The 15241-nt window shown below is 35.9% G+C and overlaps 1 long non-coding RNA gene across 1 annotated transcript; it reads left to right on the top strand.

Annotated features, from left to right (window-relative positions):
* Positions 1–10052: 10052 nt before the first annotated feature.
* On the top strand, positions 10053–14515 carry LOC138691585 (uncharacterized). Its single transcript, XR_011329921.1, has 2 exons — positions 10053–10254; positions 14196–14515. It is a non-coding gene; the product is annotated as an uncharacterized lncRNA (long non-coding RNA).
* The last annotated feature ends 726 nt before the right edge of the window (positions 14516–15241 follow it).

The following is a 15241-nucleotide window of genomic DNA, read 5'->3' as shown; positions in this document are numbered from 1 at the left end:
ATGTAACTAGTTTTCTGTATTCGATTTTCAGAGGGAAATCAAGTGTATCGTTTGAGATGCGGGAACACATTAACACAATTCATTACCGAAACATATAACTTTGTATTACTATTATTTTATTAAATTTATATGTATGAATAAATTAGTATATTTTCAGATTTGATATATAGTTTAACAGTGCCTAATTTTCTGTCCTCAACCGATTCAGGGATCTTGAAGGTCTGTTCTATATCTTACAAAATGCTACTGACCTTTTCAATACTATTCTGGTCTTCTCAGACCTGGATAGCCTCGTGGTGATTGGAGAGCTAACTGTAGGACATATGTTTATGATCTTATCATTTTGTTTGTAGCTCTTCTATGTCCAGTGTAGTTATATATTTGATTACAAATAATAACAAACTATTGTTATCCACAAGAATGTTTTGAACACACAATAGACATTTCATCATCTGAAGCCAGCCACACATATGGTGTTCCAGAGAATACCTACCAACCAAAATTAATGTACGATTATGCAGAAATGAAAAGATTTAGAGAGAAATTACGAATGCACTTTTACTAATATCTTATCTTATGTAGAGGAAAATATTTTCAAAGTGTCCTCCTGCTACTCATTGTATACGACACAGTTTGATTGCAAAATTGGAGGTTATTTTTCGAAGAAGTTCTGGTGAAATGACATAAATTTATTCTTGAATTGCACGTTTTATGTAATTAATTTGTTGCTGACCGATCCCAGTGCACTCTGTCTTTAAGATATATCCACAAGGATTGAGATCTGACCAGTCCACACATCTCCGAGTGTGAAGCAAGATCACTATTGCCAAAATGCTCATTCAGTGGCTGGGTGTCAATAAATGGTACTCCATTTTCTCACCAGAGATAATATGATACAGAAAAGAAATAATCTCGTCTTCCAGTATTGCGTCATAACACTGAGAATTGACCATTCCTTCAGTGAAATTTTGTTTAAAATTATCTTCGGACTGTCATTTGATCTGTAATACTCTGTAATGGCAAATACACGTTGTTCAGGATATTAAGTGTCATTTCGTCAATGATCAAGAATCACGAATTATACACACTTCAGTCATCTAGAACAAAATAGGGCAATGTAATGAACACATTGTACAAGTTTCACTTCGTATATTTTGGTTCTGGAGGTTCATAATCCACAGTTAATTCCCGATTTACCACGCAAATTGTCAGTAGCTGCATTTAGACTGGCAACAGGCCATGACCGTTTGGCCAAACACCTGCCTAGAATTGGAATATATCAGTCTCCTAACTACCCATTGTGCAACTCAAACCAAGAAATGGATTCAGAACACCTTAAAATCTGTGCTTCAGTGGCTGACCATGACAATATCTTTGAAAAATATTGGATTGCAAGAGGTCAAATGACTTTGTCAAATGCCTGGCATTAGAAAACAGCAACAACTTTTTGAACATGGTAGATATTTTTTGGACCACCCAGTACATAACGTACATGAAACAAGAGTAATTTCGGTTGGTCTTCAATTCCTTCGGGTGTGATTAACATCTGTGACATTCCTTGAGTTGCTAAAACAACAGTTTTGAATTTTATTTTGAGGTGGGAAATGTCTAAGGTACTGTTGAAGACTCTAATCTGGAACCTGACAAATGCGACGCGACCCTACAGTTCGCGATAGTGACCCCTATTAGTAATGCTAGCCTGCTACCAGCTGTCTAAAAATTGTGTTCTGTTCCTACCTCATAGCAGAAGCTATTGAGCAAGTCACATTCAAGTGTGGTGTTACTGTTTTCACCACCAGTCATCAGTATTATTAATATTATCAGTTATCACTATCAAGTTGGCTATTCGTTTACCAGTCAGTACTCTAGCATGCGTAAACAGCGTAAGTGCTGAATAATAATGTCCAAGGTTGAAGGTTTTCAGGTGCATATTTTTGCATCGGAATTTGGTGAGTATTTTGAAGTGAATGACGGGAATATTATATGTAAAGTATGTAATACAAATATACGAAGTTACAAGTGATACATACACAGACATTGTAGCACAAGAAAATCAAGGCGAAAACTCAAACCCACGAATTTCATTAATCACATATGATAGGAGTTCATCTTTTTCCCAGTATTGTTCATCTATATTTTCAATGTGTCTACAGAATCCTTCTCAGTCTTCATTTGTCACAAGAGAAAGTGCAGTTTTTGTCACTTGCATTAATTTCTGTAAATTTAAGTCACCCATGACTAGGGCCCGGATTGTTATGTACTAAAATTCAGTGAAATATGTACATATATATATATATGTATTTTAAAATCTTGAAATATATAATAAAACCATTAAAATATCAAGAAATATGTAACATAATATCATAATTTCCCTACATTTTCTTGAAATATGTTGCTGATAGGCTACCTACAGAATCACGTCATATCTTAACACATACCATATTATGGATCCAATATTACAACTAGATATAATAATCTGGAGATGCATGTAAATAACTTAAAAATTAAAAATTACATATTGCTGTTAATTTTCCACATCACGAACACCATAACAATAAGGAACAAACATGTGTTTGAAATTGTCAAATAGAAAATGTCTCCTGTTATCGTGTAACATGGCTTTGTACTGTCTAAATGATTGTTCAAATTCATATTATGTAATGGGTGCATATTTAAACTTCTGGTGTGTACTCAATTTTAAAGACTTCGGTACTACTTTCATTTAGCACTCTGTTAATAGCACTGATAGCCTTGAATCCTCGGTTTTTCTTCAAACTGGAAGAAAGCGTATCCTTCACTGCAGCTACAACCGGCCCTTGTAGACTTTTCAGAGACGTGACTGCAGAATGAACAACATCAAGCCTGTTTGAGAGTATGGAAGAAGATGTCTCCAAAGATTTAATGGCAATGCATAAATGCGAAAAATTGCACTGGATGTAAGCAATATTATTTTTAAGCTTTGCATCACTAAATGATTGCTTTGCTGTTTTTACAGCCTGCATCTTGGGAATAAAAATGCTGGACAACTTGTTTCACAGAATTAAAATTCTTTGGGTAGTAGCCTACAGCATCAATCCTGCTTCCCCACCTCGTTAAGATTGAATGAAGGAGTGGAAGCTCAGGAAACAGTTCTTCGAATTTGTCAACTCTGTTGTAAGCCTTTAAAAATACTTTATTTGTATTCGAAATTAGTGTGTCATCTTTAGAATATTGAGATGGAACCAGTTCTGCTATGTGATGGAATGCATGCACAAGACATGTGAGATGTAACATTTTAGGATATAAAACTTGGAAAGCTGTGGCAGCTTTGCACATATATGGTGCTGCATCAGTCACAAGAAGGAAGACATTACTGTGTTTCATCCCATTGGGCCACAAAAGCCCAATTGCATCATTAAATAATTTAACAATATTTTTATGATTGCATTTGATAACATCTCACAAGTTAACAACACAAGCTTACTCGCTTCATTATCTTTCAACACGCCCACTATAACATTTCCAATATATCATTCCTATACATCAATTGCCTCGTCAATTGAAATCCAAATGAGATCATCAGCACCAATTTCCAAATGAATAGAGTTGATTGTTTCCATGTATACGTCAGGTGCACAGTTCTTTCTGATTGTAGATTAATCTGGCACAGTTTCACGTGTGTATTTCTCAAGAAACTCGCACAGCGCTGGATTTTTTAACTTCCAAATAGGGATATCAGCACAAACCATAGCACGGCGCAGATCACTTGCAAACTGAGATTTCTGAGGTTCTGGACGTTTCTGAGTTGAGGTTCAGTGAGTAAGAACTGCTTTTGAGATATGGTTTCGAAGCAAGGGCCCGATGATGTGACGTGGATAAGTGTTCCAGGACTTGAAAACGTTGAGAACAGGGCACATTCTTCTCACAAACAAGGCAAAAAGTACCTTTCCATCTGTGGATAAATTGTCAAATTCCTCTGTGTAATGCTTTAACTCTACACAGAGTGAGATTTTGTCCTTCGGCATCTTTTAGTGCAACATTTAACTTGAAATTAAAAAGGAATTAAATGGTGAGGTCACACAACAGAAAGTTATTGTTCAATCTACACACACGAGCTAACTGCGACTAATTGGCGCTTCAATTGGTGACCTGGCATGGCTTGGACATGCAGAGGCAAGGTGCGCCTCATGTGACCGACAGACAGGCAGAGAGATTCAAGACAGAAAACCTTTTTGACCTTCTCACGCAAGGTCATACACTTGTAGGATATACAGGCATGTAATAACGAATAAAATTGCAATTAAGCATGGAAATATTAATAAATATGTAAAAATATGTACTTAAGAGCAAAATATGTAAGAATATGTACTAAAGAGCAAATATGTAAAAATATGTACTTTCAAGTTTACGTTTTTAGGCTCTAATTGGCATGAAACTCCAACATATCACAAATCTCATATCTTAATGTTGATAGAAAAAAAACATGTAATTACATAATTATCCGGGCCCTACCCATGACATTGTCACTGACAATACATTTCACTTTATTTCAAGCCAATTCAATTGGAATCAACTCGCACATGTAAGGCGGCAATCTAAGAACTTTGTGGTTATGTTGTTCCAAAATGTTGTGAACTTTGTAATTTTTTTGCTTTAGCTTCAGAGATAGAATAAGGTTATAGAGGTCGTTCTTTCTGATACTTTCATCACAGTTTACTTCTTTCTTGCGAAGCCAAGAGATCATGTCTGTCTTTACTGCATATACAGATGGCGGTTTGTTGATCTGGAGACAGTGATACGGAGCACAGTAACTGATTGAGGAGGAAGATTGAATATCAACTTTTGTATTACTCATCTTTCAAAATTTTCGGCGTTCATCTGACCGTGGTAATCTCCCGGCTTTATATATAAGTTCTGCATTAGGAAGGAACCCATTAATTCTTCCTACATGTACCATGTTCAGAGTTTACATTCGTGTGGACATTTACACTCTCATTTTGCCAACATTTTCGAAATATCATATTGCTATTCACCTAGGTCTCGTTTATATAAAAAACTGAATGTCCGTTGCTCCGGAATTCATTTATTTGCACTAGCTATATCGATCTCCAGTCTACGATGGGTGAAATTATTTTCAGAATGCCTTGTAATATTGAACAGTGCAATGATAGTACACAAGCTTCAGTACGTTATCTGTTGTTTTTTATTCCCCGCTTAGCCTCGCTTCATCATCCCGCAAGTTCCAAGATTGGAGTCTTCAACAGTAGAATTCATTACCCCATTGACATGGTAGCTGGAGATAATGATGGGCAGGGTTGATTTTTATATGCGGCATAGATTGTAAATTATGTCTGAAGCTTTGTTATTAAAGAACAAAGCTTTTCTACGTGTAATAAATTTATTAAACAGAGTCCCCAGCTTCATTTCCTAAGGATTTATATCGCCCCTAGAGTCGACGGCAATTCAGAAGGCGGTAGTCTGCTAGCGTTTGCGTCGAGAGAGACAGAGAGCAATGCAGCGTAGAACATTGCCACATCGTACTTCATGCGCACGTGCAATACAAAGAGCGCAGGAGAGAATTTAAATTATCAAAAGACAATAAATACCTTAGCTGTTGATTACTGTAAGCATGACACCAAACAAACCCTCTTTCCTTCACTAACAATAGGCCTACTCTTTGCACAGTTCTCAATCCCACACCACATGCTTCTGCAGTCGTTTCTTGCACGTTGGCAACATTGCAGCCAGCATCAAGATGGCCGGCAATGTTCTGCTCGTCAACATTTTTAAAATAATTATATGCCTTAAACACTCTTTTCCGTGCCTATCTGTGCAATACTTTTCTTTTTACAGTCTCTTCTTCCCGTTATCACACACGCACACACACACACACACACACACACACACACACACACACACACACACACACACACACACACACACACACACCCGCGCGCGCGGGGTTGTTTTAGTTATTCAATGTATTGAAACACTCACACGTGAAGAAACGAACTTGGGAAGTACTTGTTATAGACTAATTTCAATTGGTTCTACTGTACAAGCATGTGACGTCACATACCAGAAATACTACGGTGCACAGTGGTCTAGAATGCAAATTTAGCGGGACATATTAATAACTTTTCAGCTACCTAACAGGTTTTTATGAAATTTTACACAGTAGTTACAGGTAGCATATATGTTTTGTATGCAAGCTCTCGTTACGTTGGTATAAGGGGAACTACCCCTTATAGGGGGGCGCATTTAGACAAAATTAGAAACTTTTCTCCTATCTGACAGATTTTTATGAAATTTTACAAAACAGTTACAAGTAGCATATATGTTTTTTGTATACAAGCTCTGATTACGTTGGTATAAGGGGAACTACCCCTTATAGGGGGCGCAATTAGACAAAATTAGTAACTTTTCTCCTATTTAACAGATTTTTATGAAATTTTACACAGCAGTTACAGGTAGCATATATGTTTTGTATACAAGCTCTCGTTACGTTGGTATAAGGGGAACCACCCCTTATAGGGGGGCGCAATTAGACAAAATTAGTAACTTTTCTCCTATTTAACAGATTTTTATGAAATTTTACAAAGCAGTTACAAGTAGCATATATGTTTTGTATACAAGCTCTGATTACGTTCGTATAAGGGGAAATACCCCTTATAGGGGGCGCAATTAACAAAAATAGTAACTTTTCTCCTATTTAACAGATTTTTATGAAATTTTACAAAGTAGTTACAGGTAGCATGTATGTTTTGTATACAAGCTCTCGTTGCGTTGGTATAAGGGGAACTACCCCTTATAGGGGGGCGCAATTAAACAAAATCAGTAACTTTTCTCCTATTTGATAGATTTGTATGAAATTTTACAAAACAGTTACAAGGAACATATATATGTTTTGTATACAAGCTCTGATTACGTTGGTATAAGGAGAACTACCCCTTATAGGGGGCACAATTAAACAAAAATAGTAACTTTTCTCCTATTTAACAGATTTTTATGAAATTTTACAAAGTAGTTACAGGTAGCATGTATGTTTTGTATACAAGCTCTCATTACGTTGGTCTAAGTGTAACTACCCCTTATAGGGGGCGCAATTAGACAAAATTAGTAACTTTTGTCCTATCTAACAGATTTTTATGAAATTGTATACATTAGTTATACTTAGCACATTTGTTTTGTGTACAAACTCTGTTTACGTTGGTATAAGCAGAAGTACCCCTTACAGGGGGATGCATTTAGACAAAATCTTATGGAAGGGAAAATGTAACATTTTAGGTACTATTGCACCTTTTGGACACTCGGGAAGCTTATTTGGTACATAATTAACAAGCTGTCATCTTGAATTCCCCGAATTATACTGCGGAAGCAGATTCGGTTCACAGATATTGAAATAACTGCAACCGAGAAAAATTGCACTACTGCACCTCGAAAGAATAGTGCTCATAAATTATTACTTCCGCAAATCTACGCACCTTAAGACTAGATTTAAAGTAGAGGTAAATAGTGGAGGAAGTGAAAAATAATCATTTTTGGACGATCCAAAGGGGGTTTTTTTTTTCTCTACCTTAGCAAAGTCTGCACTCAATGGTTATATTTTTATTTTGTCCCGTGTCTATTCATGCTAATTTTACATACTATAATAACATTAAATGTAACAAAAACAAACAGTGTTACATACCTAAAGAACTACTTGACATGTTGGTACCAAATAAGAATGGAATCGACCACTTACAACAGAGTTACAGCACAAGGAAAATGGCAGCCTCGTGGCGCTTGCTGAGTAAGAATGCTGGGTGGCGAAATGTGGCATGTTACCGGCCTCTTATCTCGGTATGCAGCCACCTCCACTGATTAAGATTATCAATTCAGTGTTACTCAGTTATTAGAAAAAATAATTTAAGGGTTTAATTCCATTTTTTTACATGTCATTTTTCTGCATTTGTCCTCCTAAATATGGATTTTAGACCACTGTGCGGCGCATATAGCAGCTGAAATGCCGTCTAGTCTAGCTGCATTTCAAACCACAATCCTTGGACCTAATGGTAAGCATAATAGTCACTGACGACATTGATTTGTGTGAGAATAAATTGTATGTTATGTATAAGATCACTTTTGTTGACGTCGTACAAAATTTTGTCCAATATTCTTTTGAGAAGATTAACTCCATACGTAGATGAAATTATTGGGGATGATCAGTGCGGTTTTCGGCGTAATAGATCGACTATTGATAAGATTTTTTGTATTCGACAGATAATGGAGAAAAATGGGAGTATAAGGGTACAGTACATCAGTTATTCATAGATTTCAATAAGGCATATGAGTCGGTTAAGAGGGAAGTATTATATGATATTCTTATTGAATTTGGTATTCCTAAGAAAGTAGTTCGATTAATTAAAATGTGTCTCAGTGAAACATACAGCAGAGTCCGTATAGGTCAGTTTCTATCTGATGCTTTTCCAATTCACTGCGGGCTAAAGCAGGGAGATGCACTATCACCTTTACTTTTTAACTTCGCTCTAGAATATGCCATTAGGAAAGTTCAGGATAACAGGCAGGGTTTGGAATTGAACGGGTTACATCAGCTTCTTGTTTATGCGGATGACGTGAATATGTTAGGACAAAATACACAAACGATTAGGGAAAACACGGAAATTTTACTTGAAGCAAGTAAAGCGATCAGTTTGGAAGTAAATCCCGAAAAGACAAAGTATATGATTATGTCTCGTGACCAGAATATTGTACGAAATGGAAATATAAAAATTGGAGATTTATCCTTCGAAGAGGTGGAAAAATTCAAATATCTTGGAGCAACAGTAACAAATATAAATGACACTCGGGAGGAAATTAAACGCAGCATAAATATGGGAAATGCGTGTTATTATTCGATTGAGAAGCTCTTATCATCCAGTCTGCTGTCCAAAAATCTGAAAGTTAGAATTTATAAAACAGTTATATTACCGGTTGTTCTGTATGGTTGTGAAACTTGGACTCTCACTCTGAGAGAGGAACATAGGTTCAGGGTGTTTGAGAATAAGGTGCTTAGGAAAATATTTGGGGCTAAGCGGGATGAAGTTACAGGAGAATGGAGAAAGTTACACAACACAGAACTGCACGCATTGTATTCTTCACCTGACATAATTAGGAACATTAAATCCAGACGTTTGAGATGGGCAGGATATGTAGCACGTATGGGCGAATCCAGAAATGCATATAGAGTGTTAGTTGGGAGACCGGAAGGAAAAAGACCTTTAGGGAGGCCGAGACGTAGATGGGAGGATAATATTAAAATGGATTTGAGGGAGTTGGGGTATGATGATAGAGACTGGATTAATCTTGCACAGTATAGGGACCGCTGGCGGGCTTATGTGAGGGCGGCAATGAACCTTCGGGTTCCTTAAAAGCCATTTGTAAGTAAGTATAAGATCAGTCCTACAGTTAAGTTTCTTATGTTTTCAGGAGGACTTTGCTAGTTATGAAGCCAATGAACCATTTGTTCAAAACCTCATAATGAACTTAGATGGATTGTTAGGAATTTTTAAAGGTTCTTCGACTACAAGCAATTATGATACATTAGTCAGTATTCTAACTGTGAGGTCACTAGTCACATGGAGAAAGTTGTATTGAAATCCACGTTCAACAGGGCGAGTTCGATGCACACAGACTGATTATTATGTATTAATGCTCTTTAAAAGTAGAAGCAGACTTTGGGTATCCCACCATATGTCTTCAGTGTTTCGAACTGCATCTTCAGGGCATTTAGTACGACTTGAAGGATCACCTATTATGTCTGGCTACCCCAAGAAACTGGTCCAAGTTTCAGTACATAGTGAAATACCCATATGTCTGCTTTGAACACAATTACCATGAAAGCTTAAAATCTTACACTTATAAGATTATTTTGTATGCAGAAGTGTCATGTCATTTTTATTCTATAATTGAATGATTTGAAATTTGCAGCCATATTAAGTTTGTAAGATGTTTGTGGAATGAAGAACATTTTCATTGCAGATGACAAGTTAGTGAAATAAAGGATTCTGAATATTTTGTTATGTTGCAGTTGGGCGGTCTTGTGTTTGATAAGGAAGCTTGTGCACTGGTTACCTCACAAGCACTAATTGTGGTCTATACGTGACAAGTTTGCCCGTCTGACAACTGTTCTCAACCTGGAGAGGGTAACTGAAATATCAGATATTGGAGTAATAATTCTGGGCCTCTCACTTGGAGACTCACGCCTACTGAAATTCGTCAGATAATGGCTCTTAGGTAAGTCAATTGAGGCAGGGTTCTTTTTATTCTGATATTTTTGTCATAAATGAGGATTGCTTGTTGAATTTCTACCAGTATTCTTGCTTGTTAATAGTGAAGTGTATGGTCAAAAGACCCATGCACTGGATTTAAGGATAAATTCTTTATTGGTAATATGTATGTGTAATTGTTGAATAAATCTATATCTATCTAATTTAACGTATAAAAAAGCAATCAAAATTTATAACTTTCCGAATACCATCAATTACATTCCAAACAATAACTAATGAACAGGTCAGTGTTAACGCAGACAGCATCCCAAACTATTACATTACAAAAGTGACCATCATTCCCGGAGTCACTAACCAGGAACTGCTTGACAAGCCAACCTGCATAGTCAGGAGACCCTTGCCCTTCACGAGATTTCATGGCTAATTCTTAATTCTTCTTAATTCTTAATATATGCGTCTGGGTAGTCGACTCCTGATAATTCACATGAGGCTAATGTGGGAGGGAGAGGAGCAAACACGTCATTTCCGTTTTTACTTCGTTTATGCTTTCTTCCTCCTTCTCAAGAAATTTTCGATCTAAAATCAGAAAAAATGAACAATCCACTAAAAAAAAAGACTACAGTATTTTTGTTAAGCTAAGGTGTCTTATGATATTTTGTAAAACCTGTATTTCTTGTTTTAAGATTCTGTCACACTGTAGTACTGTATAGTTATAATTAGGGCTCGGAAGTTGATGAAATATCATCTTTCTTTCTGAGACATCACAGACAATGCAGAATGCAATACAAACGTGTTCACTTCAACACGAACCAATATAGCCTACTTTTATTTTTCGGTCTTTTATTGTCTATTGGTCATTTTTTAGGAAATGTTCCACTTTTTGTTGCATTTTTGCCCTTTTCTTCTTATGAACGGATTTTTTTATGCTGTAGTTGTAGTCTAAATTCAAGAACCTACTGCAGATTGCTCATGCAATTCAATTCCGTCTTACAGGAATTTTCCTTATGGTTTCATAAGCCTCGCCTCTGATCACGTGTGTTACGTGCTTCCCCCATTCAACAAAATAGAACAAATACTGCAGCCACAGTGCTCACAGTCAGCATATTGTATCTCACAAGTGAAGAGTAAAAATTCAGAAAGTAAAATAAAGCAAAGTTTTTTTGCTACAGTTAGTGACTGACTTTGGTGACAATGTATTTTCCATAGATGAAAGTATACTTTTTTTTATATTTTACCGTTATAATCATTGTCATGTTTCTAAATTTTAATGTCATATTTTCAGAAATATAGTGTCATTTTATAGGCCATTTTTCTGTGATTTTTAAGTCATCAACTTCCGAGCCCAAGTTACAATGTTTCAAAGTGTTTTGCACTGTTTCACATTTTGCACTTCATTTTGAAGTGTATTTTAGTAACAGCCTATCAGAGTAACATTTACTGGATTTCAGATAATAATAAAAAATTTTGAGGATAATTCGCGATTTCTGATATTTCACGGAAGTTCATGCACTAATTATTGCGAATTATCGAAAGTCGACTGTATATGAAAACATATGAAAGAACTCTCAAAATTAGCATTTGTCACTCGATTGCAAGGTTTTTCTTCATTTTTTGGTTATACCAAAATAGCATTAGGCCAGAGAAAGCAATTTGTGTGTTCTGATGAGAGAAAACCTCTTGCCACAATGCTGTGAGGGTTTAGACGAAAGTGGCAAACCATCAATTTGTACATGGTATGAGTTTGGTAGTGAGGGTTGTGTAAGTAAATACAAACACACCAGTAAACCACTCATAAGTGAAAAACATAATAAAGTCATTTATGTGAAGCTCTCAGAAGTATCTTTGATGTGCCATCTCATGACATACCAAAGAACAGGTATTACATTGAGTGTAGAGGCTGTATGAAATCTCCTGTTATGAAGCCACTGAATTTCTCTTAAAATGGATTTAGTGAAAGAATGTGTATGTCAACAACAGTGAAGAAGTTGAAGATACAAAATAACCTTCTGAGTCCCGTACTATATTTCATACAGGCTGACTATGAACCATCGAGTCCTGCTGATCCAGAGCTGCGCTCGGGCTTGGGCAGAACATAGTTACTCGGAATTACCAACAATCACTAGTTAATATATTAATATCATTCTAATATGGCAGATAAGTGCAGAGTTTTGTTGGAGGTTATTTTATTATTTTTGGGTGTAATCTTAATATTTATTATAACTTTATTTCATTTGAGGCTATGAAATCTTTTGTTTTAAACTTCGGATCCCCCGTGTGGTGTCATTGATTGGTTTTCCCCAGCTGTGGGATTGATGCCGGATGGTCTATGGCGAGTCCTCGGCCTCACTTCATTTCATCCCCATTTGGTCTGATTACCTTGTTGGGTTTTTTCCGAGGTTTCCCCGACCATAAGGCAAATGCCAGGTAATCTTTTGGCGAATTCTCGGGTCTCACTACATCTCGCCAAAAAATTGTAGAAAATTGCAAAATTGTAAAAATTGTAATTGTAACCTTGTAAAATTTTGACTTGTTCCACATCTTAAAGCTTCATTGTTGATGTAAGATCTATGGAATATAATAAATGAAATAAAAAAAAAAATGAAATGAAATGAAATAAGATGTATGTGTAGAGACCCGAAGTATAGTATAATATACCTGCATTTGTGCCCTAACTGTAACTTTCAGAATTTTCCCTCATGTCAATGACTTTTTTTTGAAGTGTAGAATTATATTGAACTTTAAAAATAATACAACAAATGTCTCAGGACTCAGGAGGTTAAAGATACATGGATTAAAATTGATTATGAAATATTCTGCAATGGGTAGCAAGAAATTGAATATCAGTATGATGAGATGTGGGTTACAGTAGAACCCCGTTTATCCGAAACAATGGGGGCAGAGGTGATTTCAGATAAGCAGTTTTTCAGATAAACTATAAATTCCAAAAATTCCACTTTTTTATGAAGAAAAAAATTATTATTAATAATGTCTCTATGTTATCCAGATAGTATAAAAATTGATCACTTACATCTTACAATAACAAGATCTACTTAAAGTAATCAGATATTTTGGGCTGAGTTTTAATTTCGCAATGTTTCTTTGCTGCTATGTCCCTCCACTGCTTTATTAGTAAAACTTCTTCTGATGATGTTTCCTCTACAAAACGTAACACAGTCTATATCAGAGGATTTCACCATTTTTTCATTCTTCTCACAGCCTCATGTTTTTCTTTAACTGTAGTCACTACACATTTCCTTTACCCAAAATTTCAATAAAAAATGTACCATTCACTGTAACGTTTACGCAAAGCACACTTGCACACTACAAAAAATATTCTGTTTGTAATGCTTCGAACTGCAGATAAAGAATCCACATTGTTACTTTACTGATTTATATTTCCTGTGAAGCTAGTAATCCTACACAATTGAAGCAACGCATTTCACTGGTTGACAATAGCACCTCTAAGGCATTGTCAACTAGTGAGCAACCTTCTTTAAGAGTGAGAGATGAGTGAAAGTGTTTCTTTTAGAGGGCCCCATCACCAGCATAGCTCATCGGCTAAGGCACTTGCCTACCAATCCAGAATTGTGTTCAGGCACAGGTTCGATTCCTACTTGGGCTGATTACCTGGTTGGGTTTTTTCCGAGATTTTCTCTAATCGTAAGACAAATAAATCTTTCTCTACATTGAACAAAAAAAAAAGTCTCGGTTAACCTGGATTTCTGTTAACCAAAGTTCAGATAAACAGGGTTCTACTGTACTTAACGATGTTCACATTAAAAAAACTAACTCTAATATGTCAACAAAATGTATTTTGAGTTACCCTTTCATATCTGATGTATTTCATAAATTTATCTCGAGGTAGTTCCCAATAATAAATTATTCCATTGGAAAAATCATTTACAGACACATTTGTAACATTACAGATTTTCTACTCTTCTTTTCTAGGACTGATTTCAGAAGTGATGACATCTAATGACTGAAGCTGTAACACAGGAGTACAGTGAACCTGGAATATGTTGCAATGCTGCCATTTATTTTTATTCTCTGTGAGAATTACCCTCAGGTGCCTAATTGCTATTTATAGCCCGTCATTTTAAATTGTGGTGCAAGGTATTATGTATTTGAGTTAGAAATGTTATAGAAAGAGATAGAATATTACATGTTGAACAGTTATACATTTGAATGCAAAGTGTAATTAGATTCTTAGATAGTGGTGTATTTAGAAAGTATTTATTTGATTAGTAAATGCTTTGTCTTGGCTGGAATTTCCTGTAAATAGTGATACTGTCAATAATACCATGGCTACATTTTTACAAATGCTTTCATTCCGAAAATTAAGATTTTATGCCATTTCTTCAATTCTGCGGTTGATGCAGCTTTGTTTGTTAAAAAATAGTTAATTAAAAATTACACTTTCTTTTTTTGTGTGTGTATGTGTCCTGGTGTGCGTGTAATTGTGTGTGTAAATTCGCGAAACTAATAATAAGATGCTCATTATATTCTTAATTTTCGCAATACCAGGGGTGAAGCGTCCATATAAGCAATGCGAGACTTTTGTTGAAGCACATTGATGCAAAGCTTTATTTATATTAGAAGTTTTTGTATTCATGCATTATTGGAAAATTATTCCTTGCACTTTCTTCTCAGTAGAGCCGTGTGCTGTGTCTCAACCTCAGAGCTGTGTGAACAAAAAGAACGGTTCTTATGATAGGCAGGTTAGCGGTCACTGAGGTATTAGAGGGCTACTACAGCCCTTTGGCGGTCACTCACGTGAATACAACTGTTCAATAGCATTATGGATGCCGTGAGACATGTAGAAAAAGTTCACTTCACTTCAGTTTATTTATCGACGTCCTGCCAGCTGAAGATCCGACTAACTTTAATGTCTGGGTCTTCATAATTAAGCACTATGTTTGTCACTTGATGAATGCAGTAGTACTAACATGCCGGATGTTAGATTTTCATTTTACACCTTATTGGATGTTGTTTAA

Source organism: Periplaneta americana, chromosome 16 (assembly GCF_040183065.1).
Source record: "Periplaneta americana isolate PAMFEO1 chromosome 16, P.americana_PAMFEO1_priV1, whole genome shotgun sequence".
NCBI lineage: Eukaryota > Metazoa > Arthropoda > Insecta > Blattodea > Blattidae > Periplaneta > Periplaneta americana.
Note: the sequence above shows the minus strand (reverse complement) of the source record. Positions and strands in the feature narration are given on the sequence as shown.